Consider the following 24,011-nt stretch of genomic DNA (forward strand, 5'->3'; position numbering starts at 1 on the left):
AAGCTGGCCAAGAGACTTCGGGACCCCCCTCTGTACTTTGCAGTATTCGGCGGTCCCAGACACACGAGAGAAGCACGGGGTACTCTCTGATGCTTATTTTTACGGCGGATGGTGCCGTTATAACTTGGTCTTGCCTTCACGAGGCGTATTGAAATTGGAAAAGGGATAGAAACGTGGCTTATAATACCAGGAGAGAGAATCACCATCAAGATTTAAATGGCATTACCTTACTCATAAGATACACAGAGCATCCAATAGAAGACATTTCCTCAGCACGGACATATCTTAAGACCCAATGGGTCGGAATTATCACAAGTTGTAAGGTCCACGATTCATTCACTCCGTTACAGCCCTGAAAAAGTCAAGGGTTTCACACCCCATTGACGAAACACGTGCTGGCTGGCTTGCGTATTAATACACCATTAAAAATCAACATTTCAAGAAAGAACATCTTTGTCCTTCATCCTTGTTAAATGATAGTTTTTCTGGATTGTTTTTCCCCTCACATACGTGTGCACAGGACTTGTTGTTGTTCATAGACCGACCTTGGTCCAGAATTGAGGGTTTAGGGTTTTTCCCTCACCTGTAGCACCGCATTCATTGTCCTCATTTGCGCTAACTCGAAGCTACTGGGCAAGTACCACTCCATACCCTGTGATAAATTAACACCCCAGTTTTGTTTTCTGAACTTTCGAGTGGCTGCCAAACCCCCTTTGACGACTGCCTCCTAATTAGTCCCGCTACCTAACCCCACCTGCTTCTCTGGGACCCTGACTAAGAGTGACTTCGGCTGCGTACGGCCTAGTTCCCGGGGTAGCATGGCTTATCTCGAATAGGGGGGTGTAGGATAGTTGGAGTGAATTGAAGGTTGGGTCCAGCTTGGGGACACAGAGTCTGAGTGTTATCAAATCACCTGCTGGGTATTAGTGCAGCGCATTATGGTGCCGAGTAAGTATGTGTGCGAGCCCATTCCGTACGGGTCTGACTGATAGCTGTTGCACTGCGTATTGGTGCGGAGTGAGGGTGTGTGTATATGAGTGAGTGTGTGTGCGTGTGAGTGACAGTCTGCAGACAGCATATGATTCACAAAACTGGCTGGCGGTTTTGTCTTAAATGCTCATTTCTTGCCATAAGAGCATTACATTTGACACTGGTTTTGCCCTTGCGGCCTCGGCCTGCGGTGCTGCTAAAAAGAGGTGTAATTCTGTGTATGCACATATTTCTAATATTGTTGTACCCCGGGGTGCACCCTCGAACTGTGTGGTATTGAATTGTAAGAATTAGAGGGTGGCGCTGGGGTTGACAACGTGTTGCACTGCTCCGCATAAGGGTGCTGGGGGGGGGGGGGTATGAATGTAGAATTTCCACAGCCTTGGTGGGCTGCAAATCTGGATTTTATTAAGGACACGGAGGCTACTATTATGCAATAAATCCTTTAGTGCCACCACTCATTGGCATGAATAAAGGTTCTTAGAATAGAGAATACAGAACCTTGAACAACATTCCAAAAACAATAACACCCCTCGTCAGCTTGTTCTCTTCCTTCTTTACATTGCATGCGAAAAGAGAGGAACATCAAACAAATAAACTCTTTCAGGCTTTCAGTCTCTAATAAATCCAAACAAAATGAGAAGTCTTCATGCTTCAAGTAACGTAGAGATGAGATATGTTCGAATCCAACAAGCCCCAGTCAGCCTCATTTTGACTTGCATTGACAACAAAGCAGAAACAACATCAGGGTTGGGAAAAAAGAAACATGGGCGGGATAATATTAACCTTCGTGTCCTTAATGAAATCCAGATTTTCAGCCCACTAAAGCTGTGGAAAATCTAAATTTTATGGCACGACACAGAGGCCAACATTATGCAAGTTCAGAGCATATTAACCAGACATTTAGCTGCATTTTCAATGGGTTTAAAGTAAAAACGTCTAAAAATGGGATCAGTAGACCAATCCGCAAATCGTAGAATGTCTTGCAGGGTACCACGCAAGACACACGCTTTAGAAGCAGCTGCACCCCACACCGAATGAGCTCCAAACGTACTTATATCAATACCTGTCCTCTTCATTAAATCTTGTATGCATCTTGCCAAAGTGAGTGAAGAAACAGCTTTATAAGGATACCTGAAGAAATGAGTAATTGATCCACCCCAACGGGTCTTAATGAGCTTGTTTGGCGTTCATATTCCTTCGCACAACGCACCACGCATAGTTTCTCCTTTTCAACCAAGAACGGGTAAAAAATAGAAGAAGAATTCGTTTTTGTTCTCTGTTTAACGTAAAAACAAATACACTCAGGAGTAAAACATCTACTTGTGATTTCTAAAGCACGAACATTAGAAGCTCTTCTGAATGAAGGAAGGCACAACAACATCGTAAGTTTGTAGGATAAATCCTTTAGATTTAATTCCATATTGGCATTCCATGATTCAAGAAAAAGCAAAACGTGTCACACATCCCAAAGAGAAGTATATTTTGGACCAGGGGGTTTAGCCAGCCTGATGCTTCTTAATAATCTTCTAACCATAATATCCTGACCGACAGAAATACCATTTACCAGAACGTGACCTGCCGAAATAGCAGACCTATGAAGGTTCACCGACCTATAAGCTAATCCCCTAGAAAACAAATCAGTTAAGAAATTTAACACATGAACTACGTCTGCTGAAACGGGATCCCGGTCCCTTTCCACACACCAACCATTCCACTTATTCCAGGCTGACTTATATGCCTTCCTCGTTCCATGTGCCCAGGTTCCTCAACGAGTTTCGAAGCCCCGGATGTGAGTCCTGGCCTTCTCCAGACTCTCCTGAAAGTCTCCAAGCCACAAGCTGGAGCTGACCTGATCCTACCAGACCGTGAACTTCTCCCAGCGGACCTCGTAAGATTCCCTGGAGCATCCGCTGAAGCATTGAGAAGTCCACACTCAGCTCCAACAACATAGGGTACCAAGCTTCAGAACTGCAAAACGGTGTGATCACCACCACTGGTTCCCTCCATTTCCGAATCATCCCTGTTACTCTGCTGATCAAAGAGAAAGGAGGGAAAGCATTTGGCCCGAGACGTCTCCAGTCTTGATGAAAAGCATCTATCCCAAGAGCCTCTGGGTCCAGATGCCAGCTGAAAAACTTCCCTAGCTGGGTGTTTATTCTGTGTGAGAAGTTGGCCTGGTATATGCTGTCCACTAGTTATAGTGGGCACCTTGTACCAGTCCAATCGACCCTTATTGATGGTAGGTTTAAAGACAACCTTTATAAAGCTATCCTAGTGGTAGATATGGAGAGCAGTCTTCAGGCTAAGTCTTGAAGGAATGTAAAGCAGCTTGGTTTACCAGATGATACCCTCCCGAATGACCAAATGAAAGGAGAACCACAAAAGGTATATATAAAATATATGTATTTATTACTAAACACTCTCTACTAACCACTTTATGAGGTTAGAGAACAAGGCACACAATATTACTAGATCAACAGTAAATAGCACAATACACAGTGGGCTCTAGGGGGAGACAGGACCATATACTAAGAAAGTGGTATAACAACCATGACTTGACTAGACACAGTGCCTAGAGCACGTAGAATCGCTGGGACCGCAAGGAACCACCCAAGGTAGTGACACAGGGGACCCACGGGGGACGTGTGCAGTGGGAGAACACAGGCACAAGCTCTGTACAACTCTATGGGAAAGTCGTGGTTGGAATTTTAAAGAATAAGGACACTTAGGAGAGGACTTTGAGCAAACACTTTCAAACTTAGAAGGTTCTAAGTCCAGCACCCATGTGGGCACCGGAGTACTTGTGCTACCTAACCCAGAGAAGCCGGGTGCATAGGTGTCAAATGGTACCCGGAATCTTCTTCGTTTTCAATGGCGTGATGCTGAAAAGTGCTGCTGCCGTTAAGAGGAAAAGTATCCGGTGTGATCTAAGCCTGGGTCGGAGCTGAGAAGAACCAGAAAGCAGAGGGGACAGAGTCTGGGTCACTTACCAGTGACCAGGGGCACGATAGACAAATGTCCACCAATGTCGGGTGCTTCAGATGAGATGAGGTAAAGCTTGACTCTGCAGCCACAGGGACCAGGAGATGTCGACGATGACCAGAGTCTGAAGGCAAGCTGTCCCACAAAGGATGTCAAGTGCTGGGGGGTCAGTGTCCGGCTTGAACATCAACAAGCCCTGGCAACTGCAACCCACACAGTGAGAGAAAATATACTTCGGTGAGGACCAGCAAGGTCCTGGGGACTCCCCAAGTGATGGAGAGTCAAAGCACATCTTGAGCAACCAGCAAAGCCCTTTAGAAGTTAAAGTTGGCTTCACAGGGACCCAAAGGCAACTGGACCAGGGATCGCCAAGGGACCTCAAGAGGAATCACAAAATATCAGCCCTCGGAACACTCGTGGAGTGTAGGCTGGTAATCTATAATGGAATCACTGCTCGGGGTCTGGAATACAAGTAGCCCAAAGCACAGCTTCAGGGGTCACCGAAAAGCACATGCTTCTGCAAATGGACACGGTGTCTATGGGTTCGGGTTGCACGGTCTCCACAAGGGATACGGATCTCAGGATTGCTGAGCACACTAGTCGACCTTGGGAATGCTTGGAAACCCACCTTCTGTGTTGCAAAAATCTTCGGAGTCCATAGGAGCTTCAGAGTTACAAACCGGTCAGATGCGTCTTTGGTGCCTGCTTAGCAAGGGAGTAACTCATTTACTCCAAGGGAGATTCTTCAGTCATCTAGCGCAGTGTAGATCATCAAAGTACTTGGTTTCTGCAGCAGAGTTTCGTCAAGGTAAATCTAAAGTCCTATAGTCAGGTGTTCCTACTTTATACCCAAGGAAGGGGTGGGACAAACTCTGGGGACCCACCTATGGGAGGGTCAGGACAGAGGGGTGGCTACACCCATGTCCTTTGTCCAGTTTCGCACCAGAGCTGGAGCCAACGGCTCCTGCAACCGGTTTGAACTGGACTATGCACAGGGACACCAAATGTGCCCCCAGTGCAGACATCAAAGCACTCTTGAAGTGTACCCACCCAGCCCCAATACACTACAGTCTGTCTGGGAGGAAATAACAATAGGTTTCCTGTGACAGGAAACCTATTGTCATGCCTTCCTCTGCCGGAGTTTCATCCAGCAGCAGGAGGGCAGACTCGTGCCTGTGGCTGCCAGCATCCATCTTGTGATGTCAGGGTCGAGAAAGCTGGTACCGGGTGTACCGGTGTTGTCATATTTCTCCCTCTAGGAGGGTGGAATCATACCTCCCACACCAGTTACTGGTTTGGAGGTATGATTCCAAGGTGTTTGACACCAAACACAACATGTTTCTGTGCAGCCATTTTAAAGTTAGCATTTACCACCAGGTTATAATGCACTTAAGAGTATATGGTCTAGGCTGCATCACTAACAACCCCGGAGGATAGATTCCGAAGGCTGCAGAGGGGCTCTTCTCATGCATGGGCACCCTCTCGCACAAAATCCAACACCCTACCTTCAATCAATCAATCAATCGATCAGTCCATTGTAGAGTGCGCTACTTACCCGTGAGGGTCTCAATGGAGCTGGGGGGCGGGGTGCTGCTACTGCTCGAACAGCCAGGTCTTGTGGAGTCTCCAGAAGGCCAACAGGTCCTGGGTCTGTCGTAGGCGGATGGGGAGGGTGTTCCAAGTTTTTGCGGTGAAGTGGGAGCACGATCTGCCGCCGGCAGTTGCTGGGCAGATGCGGGGGACGGAGGCGAGGGTGAGGTCAGCGGAGCGAAGATGGCAGTTCGGGGTGTAGAAGGTGAGTCGTTCATTGAGGTACGCTGGTTCGGTGTTGTGGAGAGCTTTGTGATCGTGGGTGAGGAGCTTGAAGGCGATCCTCTTGTTGACAGGGAGCCAGTGCAGGTCTTTCAGGTGGGCTGTGATGTGGCTGTGACGGGGGATGTCAACGATGTACGTACAGAGGCGTTCTGTATGCGTTGTAGTAGTTTCTGGAGTTTGTCTGAGGTTCATGCGTAGAGAGCGTTGTCGTAGTCCAGCCTGCTGTTGATGAGGGCCTGGGTGACTGTCCTTCTGGTACCGGTATGGATCCATCTGTAGATCTTGCGGAGCATGCGGAGAGTGTTGAAGCAGGAGGTGGAGACGGCGTTCACTTGCTGGGACATTGACAATGCGGAGTCCAGGATGACTCCAAGGTTGCGTGGTTAGTGGGCGTCGTGCAGCTCCCAGTGCGGCTGGCCACCATGAGTCGCGCCCAGGTGGAGTGGGTGGATGCGATGATGAGGACCTCTGTCTTGTCCGAGTTCAGTTTCATGCGGCTGTTCATCATCCATTCAGCGATGGCCTTCATTCCTTCGTGTAGGTTGGTTTTGGCGGCAGCTGCATCCTTGGTGAGGGATAAGATCAGCTGGGTGTCGTCGACGTATGAGACGATGTTGAGGATGTGCGATCTGGCGATGTTGGTGAGCGGTGCCATGTAGATGTTGAAGAGTGTCGGGCTGAGGGATGATCCTTGGTGTACGCCGGAGATGATCTTGGTGTCTTTGGATCGGAATGGGGGGAGGCGGACACTCTGGGTTCTGCCGGTGAGGAAGGAGGTGGTCCAGTCCAGTGCTTTGCCATGGATCCTAGCGTTGTAGGGCTGTGTGCGGAGGGTGTGGTGGCAGACAGTGTTGAAGGCGGCTGGGAGGTCCAGGAGGAAGAGGGCCGCGGTTTCTACGTTGTCCATCATGGCCCTGATGTCATCGATGGCAGCGATGAACACTGTTTCGGTGCTGTGGTTGCTGTGGAATCCAGAGTGGGATGGGTCCAGGATGTTGTTCTTTTTAAGGAAGGCGGTCAGTTGCCTGTTGATGGTCTTCTCGATGACTTTTGCTGGGAATGGGAGGAGGGAGATGGGCTGGAAGTTCTTGAGATTCTTGCGGTCAGCTTTAGGTTTCTTGAGTAGGGCATTGATCTCGGTGTACTTCCAGCTCTCTGGGAAGGTGGCGGTTTCAAAGGAGCTGTTGATGATCTTGCAGAGATGGGGTGCGATGGTGGAGCTTGCTGTGTTGAAGTTGTGGAGCGGGCAGGGTTCGGATGGTGAACCGGAGTGGATGTGTTCATGATTTTGATGGTGTCTTCGTCGTTGACGCTGGTCCTGGAAAACAGGGGGTTGATGTGGTTGGGGGCGATGAGTCTGAGGTGTCTGTGTCTGTCGGGGGTGACTGGTTGCTGAAGCTGTCGTGGATGTCTGTGATCTTGCAGTGGAAGTAGGAGGCTAGGGAGTCACAGAGGTCTTGTGATGGCTGGATGTCGTTGGAGTTGGGGCTGGGTTTGGAGAGTTCCTTCACGATGTTGAAGAGCTCTTTGCTGTTGTGTGCGTTGTTGTCGATGCGCTCTTTGAAGGAGGTCCTTTTGGAGGTTAGATTGAGTTGGTGGTGTCTGTGGATGGCGTTCTTGTAGGCTGTGTTGCTGTCCAGTGTCTGTTCGTGGTGCCTCTTCTTCTCGAGCCTACAGCAGGCCTGCTTGGAAGCCTGGAGGTGGGCGGTGAACCAGATGGCTTTTCTGTCGGTGTGTCTGTTCGAGGGTGTCTTGATCGGGGCGAGAGTGTTGGCGCAGTCGTCGATCCATTGCTTGAGGTTGAGGGCGGTGGTGTTGGTGTAGGTAGTGTCCGTTGGTGGATTTCAGGCTAGGGTGGTGACTAACTGGTCTTCGGTGACTTTGCTCCAGCTGCGGTGGGGGGCCAGTTGTGTTCAGTGGTGCATGGCAGGCTTCTCAAAGGTAAAGTGGACGCAGCGGTAGTCGGTCCAGTGGAGTTTGGTGGTGTGGCTGAAGGTGACGTGGTTGCTGGCTGAGAAGATGGGTTTGAGCTTGTGTCCGGCGGAGTGGGTGGGCATCATGATGATCTGTTTGATTCCAAGGTTGGCGAGGATGTTGAGCATGGTGGTGGAGTTGCTGTCGTTGGAGTTCTCAAGGTGGAAGTTTAGGTTTTCGAGGAAGATGTAGTACGTGGATACGAGGGCATGCGTGCTGACGAGGTCAGCGATGGAGTTTCTGAACTGCGGCCGGGGGCTGGGTGGTCTGTAGGTGGGGGTTCCTCTGAGGGTGGTGTTGGGGTTGATGTGGATCTGGAAGTGCAGGTGTTTGGGGGTGATGAGCGTGTTGTCGGTGCTGCTCGAGATTCTGAGGGTGTTTCTGTGTACGATGGCGATTCCTCCTCCTGTTCCATTGGTGCGGTCTCTGCAGGTGATGTTTTAGCCGTCATGGCGATGTCGGGTGCCGAGGAGGGCAGGTCTCTGTCAGGAAGGCAACATCTGGGGAGGTGAAGTCGAGTAGGTCCCAGAGTTCGACAGCCTGTTTGCAGTCGGAGCGAGTGTTGAGTAGAAGGCATCGAAGGCAGTTGCGGCCTACTCCCATAGGCGTGGTGGTGGTTTGGAGGCTGGTGTAGCTGCAGTTCTGGCAGGAGAAGGGCCCATGGGTCTGCTTTGGGTGGCCTGGATGCAGGCGTGCAATCAGCCAGAGTTGAGTGCGTGGAGTGTGCTGGCGTCGTAGCGGCGTTGGGTGTTGTGGCGTTCGCGGGAGACAGGGGGACTGGCGCTGGGCGCAGTCCAGGCATGGACGGGCACAGATGGGCATGCCCGCTGCGTGGCCACGCATCAGCCACCATCAGAAGGGGAGGTGGGAGGGAGGAGCAGCTCGGAGGCAGGAGCGGGACGAACAGGCGAGCGGGGGCGGGCCGCAGGGGACAAAGCGGCGGGAAACGAGAGAGCAGAACGAGCAGTGGAGAAACCAAGGGCGTAACAATGCAAGGAATTACAAGGAATAAAAACCAGAATACAAGCACACTATAACCGAGTACAATAAAATCCAGAGTGCAGAGTCAGACGGGAGGCGGACAGGAAAAGGGGCAGATCGAGTGCACAGATACCTACGGCCTACCACTGGCCACCAGGGATGAGGCACAGGTGGTAGCCTGTGGGTAGAGGAGGGCCTCAAACTTGCGGCAGTGGTAGCAGCAGCGAGCTAGGAGACACAGGCACAACAGTTGGTGCTGTTGCGGCATGGGGAGAGACCTGTCTGGAACATCGTCAAGGGTCACTCTCCTCACCGCACAGCGGCCGCCTCAAGAAGGGGAGGTGGGAGAGAGGAGCAGCTGGGAGGCGGGAGCGGGTCGAATGGGTGACCGGGGGTGGGGGGCAGGCCTTCAGGGGACGCAACGGCGGGAAATGAGAGAGTAGAACAAGCAGACGAGAAACCAAGGGCACAACAATGCAAGGAATTACAAGGAATAAAAAAACAGAATACAAGCACAATATAACAGAGTACAATGAAATCCAGAGTGCAGAGTCAGACGGAAGGCAGACAGGAAAAGCGGCAGATCGAGTGCACAGATACCTACGGACTACCACTGGCCACCAGGGATGAGGCACAGGTGGTAGCCTGCGGTTAGAGGAGCGCCTGAAACTTGCGGCAGTGGCAGCAGCAGCGAGCTAGGAGACATGGGTAGGGTGACCAACCGTCCGTAAATTTCACGGACAGTCCGTAATTCGGACCTCACGTCCGTTGTCCGTGAGGAAACCTTTTACGGACGCCTTTTGTCCATAATTTTGGCTATCACAGGAAGTAGCGCTGCTCCCCTGTGAGAGGCCTCACCTTCCTGATGGGGCGCCTCGCGCTCCTTCTTGAGCAGAAGAGCAGCCCCGCCCGCCCATTGTCATTCTGTATGTGGCTGATGATTGCCACATACAGAATGTCAATGGGGAAGTCTGGGCTGGTAAATCATGTGGCGCCTCCTCCTGCCTCGGTGTACAGCAGGGCGTTCTGTAAAATAAAAGGCAAAACGCTAATGCTGCAACTTTAGCATCGTGAGAAAACAGTTTATATAAAGAAGCCTGTAAAATAAGTTAAAAAGAACGGGTTATCGTTCTTTCACTGTCTCATCATTTTTTAACTGAAGTATTCTCAATATTATATCCAACAAAGCCATGGTTGCTGCTTTTTTTGTTTTAAGCAACTAACAACCATTGACAAAGCCAATAGTCCTGGTTTTTGTTGGTGTAATGATACTTGCTGTATTATATATCTGGATGCAATGACAGAAGCAACATAATACCAGTCAGGCGGAACACTACGCTAGCGCTTATTTTTAGCCTATGTGTTTTAAGCTACGCCCTTATTTACATAGAACACCCCCATTGAAGAGACCCCCGAGTTTTTTTACACCACTTCAAGCCATGGAAACAACGCCATGTCACAGTCACCTCACATCCTGGCACTGTGACTCATGACTTCTACGTTTTCAGACTGCCATGTGCAGGGGCATAGTGAACTTTCCCCCACCCCACCCCACCCCTTGCTTTAGGAACTACAGGAAGGTGAAGTTCTTGATGGGCCTATTCTGTCTGTAACTCTGTAGACAAAGGCTCAGCTCATAATGTGAAAAGGTGGTTGAGTAAATAAGTGAAGGAATGTGTGAATGGCTGAATGGATGACTGAAAGGATGAATGGATGAATGAAAGGGTGAATAGATAGATAAAATAAAGGATGGAAGGATGAGTGAAAGGGGTAGATGGACAAAAGGATGAATAGATGAGTGAAGAAGTGACAGGGTGGATGGATGAGAGGACGGATGGATGGATGAGTGAAGTATGGATGAGTAATAGGATCAATGGATTGAATAAATGAATGAATGAGTAGATGGATGGGTGGATGATGGATGGATGGGTGGATAAGTGAAAGGGGGATGGAGAGAGAAAGGGAGGATGAATGACTGAAAGGGTGAATGGGTGAATGGGTGGAAGGATAAGTGACTGGGTGGATGGATGAGTAAGTGAATGAATGAATGGCTGGATGGGTGAAAGGGTAAATGGCTGGATGGATGAGTGGATAGATGGATGGGTAAAAGAGTGGATGCATGACTGTATGGATGGATGGGGTGAAAGGGTGGATAGATGAATAATGGATGGGTGACTGAAAGGGTGGATGGAGGGATGGATGAGTGTAATGATGGATGGAAATCCTTCCATGGTGGATAGATTTGCAAATGGTTGAATATGTTTGGATATAAATGGGCACATAGATGAAAGGACAGAATGAATGGTGAAAGACTGAATAATAGATAAAAGAATTATTACACCTTGTAGCACCCATTATCTTAAGTAGCATTTCCTATACATCACGTTAATAGGAGTCATTGTCTTTATATAATGTGTGTGATGTAACGCACTCCGACACCCTGCCCTACATAATTGGGATGAGTAACACTATAAGAGAAATTAAATACACATGACAGACGGTCTAAGTGAAGATGAGGGGCACCATTGAAGGGTGATAGCAAGGCCAGGCTGGCCGGACCGGGCATCGGGTGTTTCCCTTGGAGGCTGGAAAGGGGGGGGAGTGGTTTTCAATCAATCAATCAATGACATTTATAGAGCGCACTACATACCCGTAGGGTCTCAAGGCGCTGGGGGTGGGGGGGGTGCCGCTACTGCTCGAACAGCCAGGTCTTCAGCTTCTTCCTGAAGGAGAGGTGGTCTTGGGTCAGGCGCAGGTCGGTCGGGAGGGAGTTCCAGGTCTTGGCGGCCAGGTAGGAGAAGGACCTTCCTCCTGTAGTCGCTCTTCGGATGCGGGGGACGGCGGCGAGGGCGTGGTTGGCTGATCGGAGGTGGCGTTTGGGAGCGTAGAAGTTGATTCGGCTGTTGAGGTAGCTCGGGCCTTGGTCGTGTAGGGCTTTGTGTGCGTGGGTGAGGAGGCGGAAGGTGATTCTTTTGTTGACGGGGAGCCAGTGAAGGTCTCTCAGATGTCCGGAGATGTGGCTGGTTCGTGGGATGTCGAGGATGAGTCTGGCTGAGGCGTTCTGGATCCGCTGGAGTCTCTTCTAGAGCTTGGCGGTGGTACCGGCGTAGAGGGCGTTGCCGTAGTCCAGTCGGCTAGTGACGAGGGCCTGGGTGACGGTCTTCCTGGTCTCGGTGGGGATCCACCAGAAGATCTTCCGTAGCATGCGTAGGATGTTGAAGCATATATTTGTTACTGGGGCTGGCACTGCAAAGTTCCTTATATATCCAGTAGTTTTCAATCAACAATAAAAGCGGTTTCACTTATATTCAGGTGTGGTTCACTATTGTCTGGTGATTAATGTACCTGCTGGAGCGAGATGCCAGTTTTGAATCGTCTAAGGCAGCAAGCTGCAGCCATACTGAAAAACCGTGAGGTGCACGATTGTCTCACCCTACTATAAACCTATTTTGACTTGTACTTAGATGGTTGTCTATTTACTTACATATAGACTATTGCACGACCACCTCTGACATATCTGTAAAACTTACCTTTTGTCCCGAAGTCTTGTCCTGAATTTTGACCTTTTGTCCTGAATTTTGACCCTTTGTCCTGAATTTTTACTCACGACGTGACGTGTGACGTGTTGTCTGTACACCCAACCGCTAAGTGTACAGCTGTTCCTGTGTGAACTATTGTCTGTACACACAACCCCTAAGTGTACATCTGTTCCTGTGTGAACTGTTGTCTGTACACACAGCCCCTGAGTGCACAGCTGTTCCTGTGTGAACTGTTGTCTGTACACACAGCCCCTGAGTGCACAGCTGTTCCTGTGTGAACTGTTGTCTGTACACGCAACCCCTAAGTGTACAGCTGTTCCTGTGTGAACTGTTGTCTGTACACACAACCCCTAAGTGTACAGCTGTTCCTGTGTGAACTGTTGTCTGTACACGCAGCTCCTGAGTGCACAGCTGTTCCTATGTGAACTGTTCTCTGTACACGCAACCCTTGAGTGCACAGCTGTTCCTGTGTGACGTGTTATCTGTGCACACAGCTCTAAGTGTACACCTGTTCCTGTTTGAACTATTGTCTGTACACACAGCCCCTAAGGGCCCGATTCACAAAATGAACTTAAGACTCAATCCTAAACTTACTACTATTTTGGTATTCACAGAATGCACTTACTACTTTTGGTATTCACAGAAGTTAGGATTTTGTCTTAAGTCTGTCTAAAGTCTGTCTTAAGTTTGTCTTAAGACAAACTTAAGACAAAATCCTAACTTCTGTGAATACCAAAAGTAGTAAGTGCATTCTGTGAATACCACAATAGTAGGAAGTTTAGGATTGAGTCTTAAGTTCATTCTGTGAATCGGGCCCATAGTGTACAGCTGTTCCTGTGTGAACTATTGTCTGTAAACACAGTCCCTAAGTGTATAGCTGTTCCTGTGTGACGTGTTGTCTGTACACGCAGCTCTAAGTGTACAGCTGTTCCTGTGTGAACTATTGTCTGTACACGCAATCCCAGAGTGTACAGCTGTTCCTGTGTGATGTGTTGTCTGTATACCCAACCCCTAAGCGTACATCTTTTCCTGTGTGACGTGTTGTCTGTACACCCAACGCCTAAGCGTAAATCTATTCCTGTGTGACGTGTTGTCTGTATACCCAACCCCTAAGCATACAGCTGTTCCTGTGTGACGTGCTGTCTGTTCACTCAACCGCTAAGTGTACAGCTGTTCCTGTGTGAACTTTTGTCTGTAGGCACAGCCCCTAAGTGTACAGATGTTCCTGTGTGAACTATTGTCTGTACACCCAACCCCTAAGTGTACAGCTGTTCCTGTATGAACTTTTGTCTATACACACAACCCCCTAAGTGTACAGCTATTCCTGTGTGAACTACTGTCTGAACACACAGCCCCTAAGTGCACAGCTGTTCCTGTATGAACTATTGTCTGTACACACAACCCCCTAAGTGTACAGCTGTTCCTGTGTGAACTACTGTCTGTACACACAGCCCTTATGTGCACAGCTGTTCCTGTGTGAACTGTTGTCTGGACACTCAATCCCTGAGTGCACAGCTGTTCCTGTGTGAACTGTTGTCTGTACACGCAACCCCTGAGTGCACAGCTGTTCCTGTGTGAACTATTGTCTGTACACGGAAGCCCTGAGTGCACAGCTGTTCCTGTGTAAACTGTTGTCTGTACACGCAACCCCTGAGTGCACAGCTGTTCTTGTGTGAACTATTGTCTGTACACCCAAACCCTAAGCGTACAGCTGTTCCAGTGTGACGTGTTGTCTGTATACCCAACCCCTAAGCGTACATCTGTTCCTGTGTGACGTGTTGTCTGTACACCCAACCCCTAAGCGTACAGCTGTTCCTGTATGACTTGTTTTCTGTACACCCAACCCCTAAGCGTACAGCTGTTCCTGTGTGACGTGTTGTCTGTTCACCCAACCGCTAAGCGTTCAGCTGTTCCTGTGTGACCTATTGTCTGTACACACAGCCCTTACGTGTACATCTGTTCCTGTGTGAACTATTGTCTGTAAACACAGCCCCTAAGTGCACAGCTGTTCCTGTGTGAACTGTTGTCTGTACTCACAGCCCCTGAGTGCACAGCTGTTCCTGTGTGAACTATTGTCTGTACACACAGCCCCTAAGTGTACATCTGTTCCTGTGTGACGTGTTTGCTGTACACCCAACCCATAAGCGTACAGCTGTTCCTGTGTGACGTGTTGTCTGTTCACCCAACCGCTAAGCGTACAGCTGTTCCTGTGTGAACTATTGTCTGTACACACAGCCCCTATGTATACAGCTGTTCCTGTGTGAACTATTTTCTGTACACACAGCCGCTAAGTGCACAGCTGTTCCTGTATGAACTGTTGTCTGTACTCGCAGCCCCTGAGTGCACAGCTGTTCCTGTGTGAACTATAGTCTGTACACACAGCACCTATGTGTACATCTGTTCCTGTGTGACGTGTTGCCTGTAAACCTAACCCCTAAGCGTACAGCTGTTCCTGTGTGACGTGTTGCCTGTACACCTAACCCCTAAGCGTACAGCTGTTCCTGTGTGACGTGTTGTCTGTAGACACAACCCCTAAGCATACAGCTGTTCCTGTGTGACATGTTGCCTGTACACCTCACCCCCAAGCGTACAGCTGTTCCTGTGTGACGTGTTGTCTGTTCACCCAACCGCTAAGCGTACAGCTGTTCCTGTGTGAACTATTGTCTGTACACACAGCCCCTAAGTGCACAGCTGTTCCTGTGTGAACTACTGTCTGTACACACAGCCCCTATGTGCACAGCTGTTCCTGTGTGAACTGTTGTCTGGACACTCAATCCCTGAGTGCACAGCTGTTCCTGTGTGAACTATTGTCTGTAAACGCACCCCTTGAGTGCACAGCTGTTCCTGTGTGAACTATTGTCTGTACACGGAAGTCCTGAGTGCACAGCTGTTCCTATGTAAACTGTTGTCTGTACACGCAACCCCTGAGTGCACAGCTGTTCTTGTGTGAACTATTGTCTGTACACCCAACCCCTAAGCGTACAGCTGTTCCTGTGTGACGTGTTGTCTGTACACCTAAACCCTAAGCGTACAGCTGTTCCTGTGTGACGTGTTGTCTGTACACACAACCCCTAAGCATACAGCTGTTCCTGTGTGAATTGTTGCCTGTACACCTCACCCCTAAGTGTAGAGCTGTTCATGTTTGAACTATTGTCTGTACACACAACCCCTGCGTGCACTGCTGTTCCTGTGTGACGTGTTGTCTGTACACCCAACCGCTAAGCATACAGCTGTTCCTGTGTGAACTGTTGTCTGTACACACAGCCCCTGAGTGCACAGCTATTCCTGTGTGAACTGTTGTCTGGACACGCAATTCCTGAGTGCACTGCTATTCCTGTGTGAACTGTTGTCTGTACACGCAATCCCAGAGTGCACAGCTGTTCCTGTGTGAATTGTTGTCTGTACACGCAACTCCTGAGTGCACAGCTGTTCCTGTGTGATGTGTTGTCGGTACACACAGCTCTAAGTGTACAGCTGTTCCTGTTTGAACTATTGTCTTTACACACAGCCCCTACGTGTACAGCTGTTCCTGTGTGAACTATTGTCTGTAAACACAGCCCCTAAGTGCACAGCTGTTCCTGTGTGAACTGTTGTCTGTACTCACAGCCCCTGAGTGCACAGCTGTTCCTGTGTGAACTATTGTCTGTACACACAGCCCCTAAGTGTACATCTGTTCCTGTGTGATGTGTTTTCTGTACACCCAACCCATAAGCGTACAGCTGTTCCTGTGTGACGTGTTGTCTGTTCACCCAACCGCTAAGCGTACAGCTGTTCCTGTGTAAACTATTGTCTGTACACACAGCCCCTATGTGTACAGCTGTTCCTGTGTGAACTATTTTCTGTACACACAGCCGCTAAGTGCACAGCTGTTCCTGTGTGAACTGTTGTCTGTACTCGCAGCCCCTGAGTGCACAGCTGTTCCTGTGTGAACTATAGTCTGTACACACAGCCCCTAGGTGTACATCTGTTCCTGTGTGACGTGTTGTCTGTAAACCTAACCCCTAAGGGTACAGCTGTTCCTGTGTGACGTGTTGCCTGTACACCTAACCCCTAAGCGTACAGCTGTTCCTGTGTGACATGTTGCCTGTACACCTAACCCCTAAGCGTACAGCTGTTCTTGTGTGATGTGTTGTCTGTACACTCAACCCCTAAGCGTACAGATGTTCCTGTGTGACGTGTTGTCTGTTCACCCAACCGCTAAGCGTACAGCTGTTCCTGTGTGAACTATTGTCTGTACACACAGCCCCTAAGTGCACAGCTGTTCCTGTGTGAACTACTGTCTGTACACACAGCCCCTATGTGCACAGCTGTTCCTGTGTGACCTGTTGTCTGGACACACAACCCCTAAGCATACATCTGGTACTGTGTGAATTGTTGCCTGTACACCTCACCCCTAAGTGTAGAGCTGTTCATGTTTGAACTATTGTCTGTACACACAACCCCTGCGTGCACTGCTGTTCCTGTGTGATGTGTTGTCTGTACACCCAACCGCTAAGCATACAGCTGTTCCTGTGTGAACTGTTGTCTGTACACACAGCCCCTGAGTGCACAGCTGTTCCTGTGTGAACTGTTGTCTGGACACGCAATTCCTGAGTGCACTGCTGTTCCTGTGTGAACTGTTGTCTGTACACGCAATCCCAGAGTGCACAGCTGTTCCTGTGTGAATTGTTGTCTGTACACGCAACTCCTGAGTGCGCAGCTGTTCCTGTGTGATGTGTTGTCGGTACACACAGCTCTAAGTGTACAGCTGTTCCTGTTAGAACTATTGTCTTTACACACAGCCCCTAAGTGTACATCTGTTCCTGTGTGAACTATTGCCTGTAAACACAGCCCCTAAGTGTACATCTGTTCCTGTGTGTACTATTGTCTGTACACCCAACCGCTAAGAGTACAGCTGTTCCTGTGTGACGTGTTGCCTGTATACACAGCTCTATGTGTACATCTGTTCCTGTGTGAACTATTGTCTGTAAACACAGCCCCTAAGTGTACATCTGTTCCTGTGTGTACTATTGTCTGTACACGCAACCCCTGAGTGTACAGCTGTTCCTGTGTGACGTGTTGGCTGTACACACAGCTCTAAGTGTACAGCTGTTCCTGTGTGAACTATTGTCTGTACACGCAACCCCTGAGTGCACAGCTGTTCCTGTGTGAACTGTTGTCTGTACACACAGCCCCTGAGTGCACAGCTGTTCCTGTGTGAACTGTTGTCTGTACACGCAACCCCTGAGTGCACAGCTGTTCCTGTGTGAACTGTTGTCTGTACACACAGCCCCTGAGTCCACAGCTGTTCCTGTGTGAACTGTTGTCTGTACACACAGCCCCTGAGTCCACAGCTGTTCCTGTGTGAACTATTGTCTGTACACACAGCCTTTGAGTGCACAGCTGTTCCTGTGTGAACTGTTGTCTGTACACACAGCCCCTGAGTGCACAGCTGTTCTTGTGTGACGTGTTGTCTGTAAACACAGCCCCTAAGTGCACAGCTGTTCCTGTGTGAACTGTTGTCTGTACTCACAGCCCCTGAGTGCACAGCTGTTCCTGTGTGAACTATTGTCTGTACACACAGCCCCTGAGTGCACAGGTGTTCCTGTGTGAACTGTTGTCTGTACACGCAACCCCTGAGTGCACAGCTGTTCCTGTGTGAACTGTTGTCTGTACACGCAACCCCTGAGTGCACAGCTGTTCCTGTGTGAACTGTTGTCTGTACACGCAACCCCTGAGTGCACCGCTGTTCCTGTGTGAACTGTTGTCTGTACACGCAACCCCTGAGTGCACAGCTGTTCCTGTGTGAACTGTTGTCTGTACACGCAACCCCTGAGTGCACAGCTGTTCTTGTGTGAACTATTGTCTGTACACACAGCCCCTAAGTGCACAGCTGTTCCTGTGTGAACTGTTGTCTGTACACACAACCCCTACGTGTACAGCTGTTCCAGTGTGAACTGTTGTCTGTACTCACAGCCCTTGAGTGCACAGCTGTTCCTGTGTGAACTATTGTCTGTACACACAGCCCCTGAGTCCACAGCTGTTCCTGTGTGAACTGTTGTCTGTACACACAGCCCCTAAGTGCACAGCTGTTCCTGTGTGAACTGTTGTCTGTACTCACAGCCCCTGAGTGCACAGCTGTTCCTGTGTGAACTGTTGTCTGCACACACAGCCCCTGAGTGCACAGCTGTTCCTGTGTTAACTATTGTCTGTACTCACAGACCCTGAGTGCCCAGCTGTTCCTGTGTGAACTGTTGTCTGTACTCACAGCCCCTGAGTGCACAGCTGTTCTTGTGTGAACTATTGTCTGTACACACAGCCCCTAAGTGCACAGCTGTTCTTGTGTAAACTATTGTCTGTACACACAGCTCCTACGTGTACAGCTGTTCCTGTGTGAACTGTTGTCTGTACACACAGCCCCTGAGTGCACAGCTGTTCCTGTGTGAACTGTTGTCTGTACACACAGCCCCTGAGTGCACAGCTGTTCCTGTGTGAACTGTTGTCTGTACACACAGCCCCTGAGTGCACAGCTGTTCCTGTGTGAACTGTTGTCTGTACAGCTCCTTGAAGATTGAAGCCATGGATTGGATACAAACACATTACACAATTTCTAGGAAGCGGAACTGTCCCCACGGTACCTTTCCTGAAAATCGAGTTGTAAACGGGTTCTTGGCGGGCTAATTGTGAACACATTCTTTGCTCCCTCAAGCAGCAAAGTCAATATTTGCACGGGTTGAGGTTGAGATGCCACGAAGGATACCTTTTTCCTTAATTACCTGCTCAATGTGAGCGTTCGCTCTTTAAGGGCACAGGAGTGCCTGCCAGCCACTGCTTCCAAGGAGCTCTTTGGCCCCTCTGATGCCCGTTGACGTCAATCCACCAAAATGCCAGGGGTAGCGGAAGTGACATCACGCACCATTTGACCTTTACTGTGATTTACACACGCATGCGTAAACATACACACACATTCACGCACTCGCCTACAACCATGCATTGAACATACATTTAAAAGCATTTTTTACTTACTGTAACTGTCAGATAGGGCCATATTTCACCTAATTGTACAGCATTTTTATTACACTAATAGTGAATACTAGTATTCACTATTTGTGTAATAAAAATATAACAGAAAACCAGGAAAACCGAGTTCAAACGGCTTCCTTTAGGGTGAGCTGCTTCTGTGTTTCGGGCACTGATATTTCCATCTCTGAGGCCAGGGGCCGCAAAGGCAGTGCCAGGGGTAGCAAGGGGCAAGCCAAGGGTCGCAGCTGCAACCCCCTAAAAAATGGCCATGTTTATGTCATATTTGTTCCCTCATGACTCCCTGTATTACACTGATACACTTCTGTTTGTAATGTTGCTCACCTCTGTATGCTCACTGTGGTGCTCACCTCTGTAGTTGTGCTCATTTCTGGATTCTCACTGTGGTGCTTACATCTGGATTCTCTGTGCAGGGCTCATCTGTAGATTCGCACTCCAGTGCTTACTTCTGGATTCTCTGTGCAGGGCTCATCTGTAGATTCGCACTCCAGTGCTTACTTCTGGATTCTCTGTGCAGGGCTCATCTGTAGATCCGCACTCCAGTGCTTACTTCTGGATTCTCTGTGCAGGGCTCATCTGTAGATCCGCACTCCAGTGCTTACTTCTGGATTCTCTGTGCAGGGCTCATCTGTAGATTCGCACTCCAGTGCTTACTTCTGGATTCTCACTGTGGTGCTTACTTCTGGATTCGCACTCCAGTGCTTACTTCTGGATTCTCACTGTGGTGCTTACATCTGGATTCTCTGTGCAGTGCTCATCTGTAGATTCGCACTCCAGTGCTTACTTCTGGATTCTCACTGTGGTGCTTACTTCTGGATTCTCACTGTGGTGCTCACTTCTGGATTCTCACTGTGGTGCTTACATCTGGATTCTCTGTGCAGGGCTCATCTGTAGATTCGCACTCCAGTGCTTACTTCTGGATTCTCACTGTGGTGCTCACTTCTGGATTCTCACTGTGGTGCTTACATCTGGATTCTCTGTGCAGGGCTCATCTGTAGATTCGCACTCCAGTGCTTACTTCTGGATTCTCTGTGCAGGGCTCATCTGTAGATTCGCACTCCAGTGCTTACTTCTGGATTCTCTGTGCAGGGCTCATCTGTAGATTCGCACTCCAGTGCTTACTTCTGGATTCTCACTGTGGTGCTTACTTCTGGATTCGCACTCCAGTGCTTACTTCTGGATTCTCACTGTGGTGCTTACATCTGGATTCTCTGTGCAGTGCTCATCTGTAGATTCGCACTCCAGTGCTTACTTCTGGATTCTCACTGTGGTGCTTACTTCTGGATTCTCACTGTGGTGCTCACTTCTGGATTCTCACTGTGGTGCTTACATCTGGATTCTCTGTGCAGGGCTCATCTGTAGATTCGCACTCCAGTGCTTACTTCTGGATTCTCACTGTGGTGCTCACTTCTGGATTCTCACTGTGGTGCTTACATCTGGATTCTCTGTGCAGGGCTCATCTGTAGATTCGCACTCCAGTGCTTACTTCTGGATTCTCTGTGCAGGGCTCATCTGTACATTCGCACTCCAGTGCTTACTTCTGGATTCTCACTGTGATGCTTACATCTGGATTCTCTGTGCAGTGCTCATCTGTAGATTCGCACTCCAGTGCTTACTTCTGGATTCTCACTGTGGTGCTTACTTCTGGATTCTCACTGTGGTGCTTACTTCTGGATTCTCACGGATTCTCATTGTGGTGCTTACTTCTGGATTCTCACTGTGGTGCTTACTTCTGGATTCTCACTGTGGTGCTTACTTCTGGATTCTCACGGATTCTCACTGTGGTGCTTACTTCTGGATTCTCACTGTGGTGCTCACTTCTGGATTCTCACTGTGGTGCTTACATCTGGATTCTCTGTGCAGGGCTCATCTGTAGATTCGCACTCCAGTGCTTACTTCTGTATTCTCACTGTGGTGCTTACATCTGGATTCTCTGTGCAGTGCTCATCTGTAGATTCGCACTCCAGTGCTTACTTCTGTATTCTCACTGTGGTGCTTACATCTGGATTCTCTGTGCAGTGCTCATCTGTAGATTCACACTCCAGTGCTTACTTCTGTATTCTCACTGTGGTGCTTACTTCTGGATTCTCTGTGCAGTGCTCATCTGTAGATTCACACTCCAGTGCTTACTTCTGTATTCTCACTGTGGTGCTTACTTCTGGATTCTCTGTGCAGTGCTCATCTGTAGATTCGCACTCCAGTGCTTACTTGTGGATTCTCTGTGCAGTGCTCATCTGTAGATTCACACTCCAGTGCTTACTTCTGTATTCTCACTGTGGTGCTTACATCTGGATTCTCTGTGCAGTGCTCATCTGTAGATTCGCACTCCAGTGCTTACTTCTGTATTCTCACTGTGGTGCTTACATCTGGATTCTCTGTGCAGTGCTCATCTGTAGATTATCACTCCAGTGCTTACTTCTGTATTCTCACTGTGGTGCTTACTTCTGGATTCTCTGTGCAGTGCTCATCTGTAGGTTTGCACCCCAGTGCTTACTTCTGCATTCTCACTGTGATGCTTACATCTGGATTCTCTGTGCAGTGCTCATCTGTAGATTCGCACTCCAGTGCTTACTTCTGGATTCTCACTGTGGTGCTTACTTCTGGATTCTCACTGTGGTGCTTACTTCTGGATTCTCACTGTGGTGCTTACTTCTGGATTCTCACGGATTCTCACTGTGGTGCTTACTTCTGGATTCTCACTGTGATGCTTACATCTGGATTCTCCGTGCAGTGCTCATCTGTAGATTCGCACTCCAGTACTTACTTCTGGATTCTCACTGTGGTGCTTACTTCTGGATTCTCACTGTGGTGCTCACTTCTGGATTCGAACTCCAGTGCTTACTTCTGGATTCTCACTGTGATGCTTACATCTGGATTCTCTGTGCAGTGCTCATCTGTAGATTCGCACTCCAGTGCTTACTTCTGGATTCTCACTGTGGTGCTTACTTCTGGATTCTCACTGTGGTGCTTACTTCTGGATTCTCACGGATTCTCACTGTGGTGCTTACTTCTGGATTCTCACTGTGATGCTTACATCTGGATTCTCCGTGCAGTGCTCATCTGTAGATTCGCACTCCAGTGCTTACTTCTGGATTCTCACTGTGGTGCTTACTTCTGGATTCTCACTATGGTGCTCACTTCTGGATTCTCACTGTGGTGCTTACATCTGGATTCTCTGTGCAGGGCTCATCTGTAGATTCGCACTCCAGTGCTTACTTCTGGATTCTCTGTGCAGTGCTCATCTGTAGATTCGCACTCCAGTGCTTACTTGTGGATTCTCTGTGCAGTGCTCATCTGTAGATTCACACTCCAGTGCTTACTTCTGTATTCTCACTGTGGTGCTTACATCTGGATTCTCTGTGCAGTGCTCATCTGTAGATTCGCACTCCAGTGCTTACTTCTGTATTCTCACTGTGGTGCTTACATCTGGATTCTCTGTGCAGTGCTCATCTGTAGATTCACACTCCAGTGCTTACTTCTGGATTCTCACTGTGGTGCTCACTTCTGGATTCTCACTGTGGTGCTTACATCTGGATTCTCTGTGCAGGGCTCATCTGTAGATTCGCACTCCAGTGCTTACTTCTGGATTCTCTGTGCAGGGCTCATCTGTACATTCGCACTCCAGTGCTTACTTCTGGATTCTCACTGTGATGCTTACATCTGGATTCTCTGTGCAGTGCTCATCTGTAGATTCACACTCCAGTGCTTACTTCTGGATTCTCACTGTGGTGCTTACTTCTGGATTCTCACTGTGGTGCTCACTTCTGGATTCTCACTGTGGTGCTTACATCTGGATTCTCTGTGCAGTGCTCATCTGTAGATTCACACTCCAGTGCTTACTTCTGGATTCTCACTGTGGTGCTTACTTCTGGATTCTCACTGTGGTGCTCACTTCTGGATTCTCACTGTGGTGCTTACATCTGGATTCTCTGTGCAGGGCTCATCTGTAGATTCGCACTCCAGTGCTTACTTCTGGATTCTCTGTGCAGTGCTCATCTGTAGATTCGCACTCCAGTGCTTACTTGTGGATTCTCTGTGCAGTGCTCATCTGTAGATTCACACTCCAGTGCTTACTTCTGTATTCTCACTGTGGTGCTTACATCTGGATTCTCTGTGCAGTGCTCATCTGTAGATTCGCACTCCAGTGCTTACTTCTGTATTCTCACTGTGGTGCTTACATCTGGATTCTCTGTGCAGTGCTCATCTGTAGGTTTGCACCCCAGTGCTTACTTCTGGTTTTTCACTGTGGTGCTTACATCTGGATTCTCTGTGCAGTGCTCATCTGTAGATTCACACTCCAGTGCTTACTTCTGGATTCTCACTGTGGTGCTTACTTCTGGATTCTCACTGTGGTGCTCACTTCTGGATTCTCACTGTGGTGCTTACATCTGGATTCTCTGTGCAGTGCTCATCTGTAGATTCACACTCCAGTGCTTACTTCTGGATTCTCACTGTGGTGCTTACTTCTGGATTCTCACTGTGGTGCTCACTTCTGGATTCTCACTGTGGTGCTTACATCTGGATTCTCTGTGCAGTGCTCATCTGTAGATTCACACTCCAGTGCTTACTTCTGGATTTTCACTGTGGTGCTTACTTCTGGATTCTCACTGTGGTGCTCACTTCTGGATTCCCACTGCGGTGCTCACTTCTGGATTCTCTGTGCAGTGTTCATCCGTAGATTTGCACGCCAGTGCTTACTTCTGGATT

This window comes from Lissotriton vulgaris, unplaced genomic scaffold (assembly GCF_964263255.1).
Source record: "Lissotriton vulgaris unplaced genomic scaffold, aLisVul1.2 SCAFFOLD_542, whole genome shotgun sequence".
Lineage (NCBI taxonomy): Eukaryota > Metazoa > Chordata > Amphibia > Caudata > Salamandridae > Lissotriton > Lissotriton vulgaris.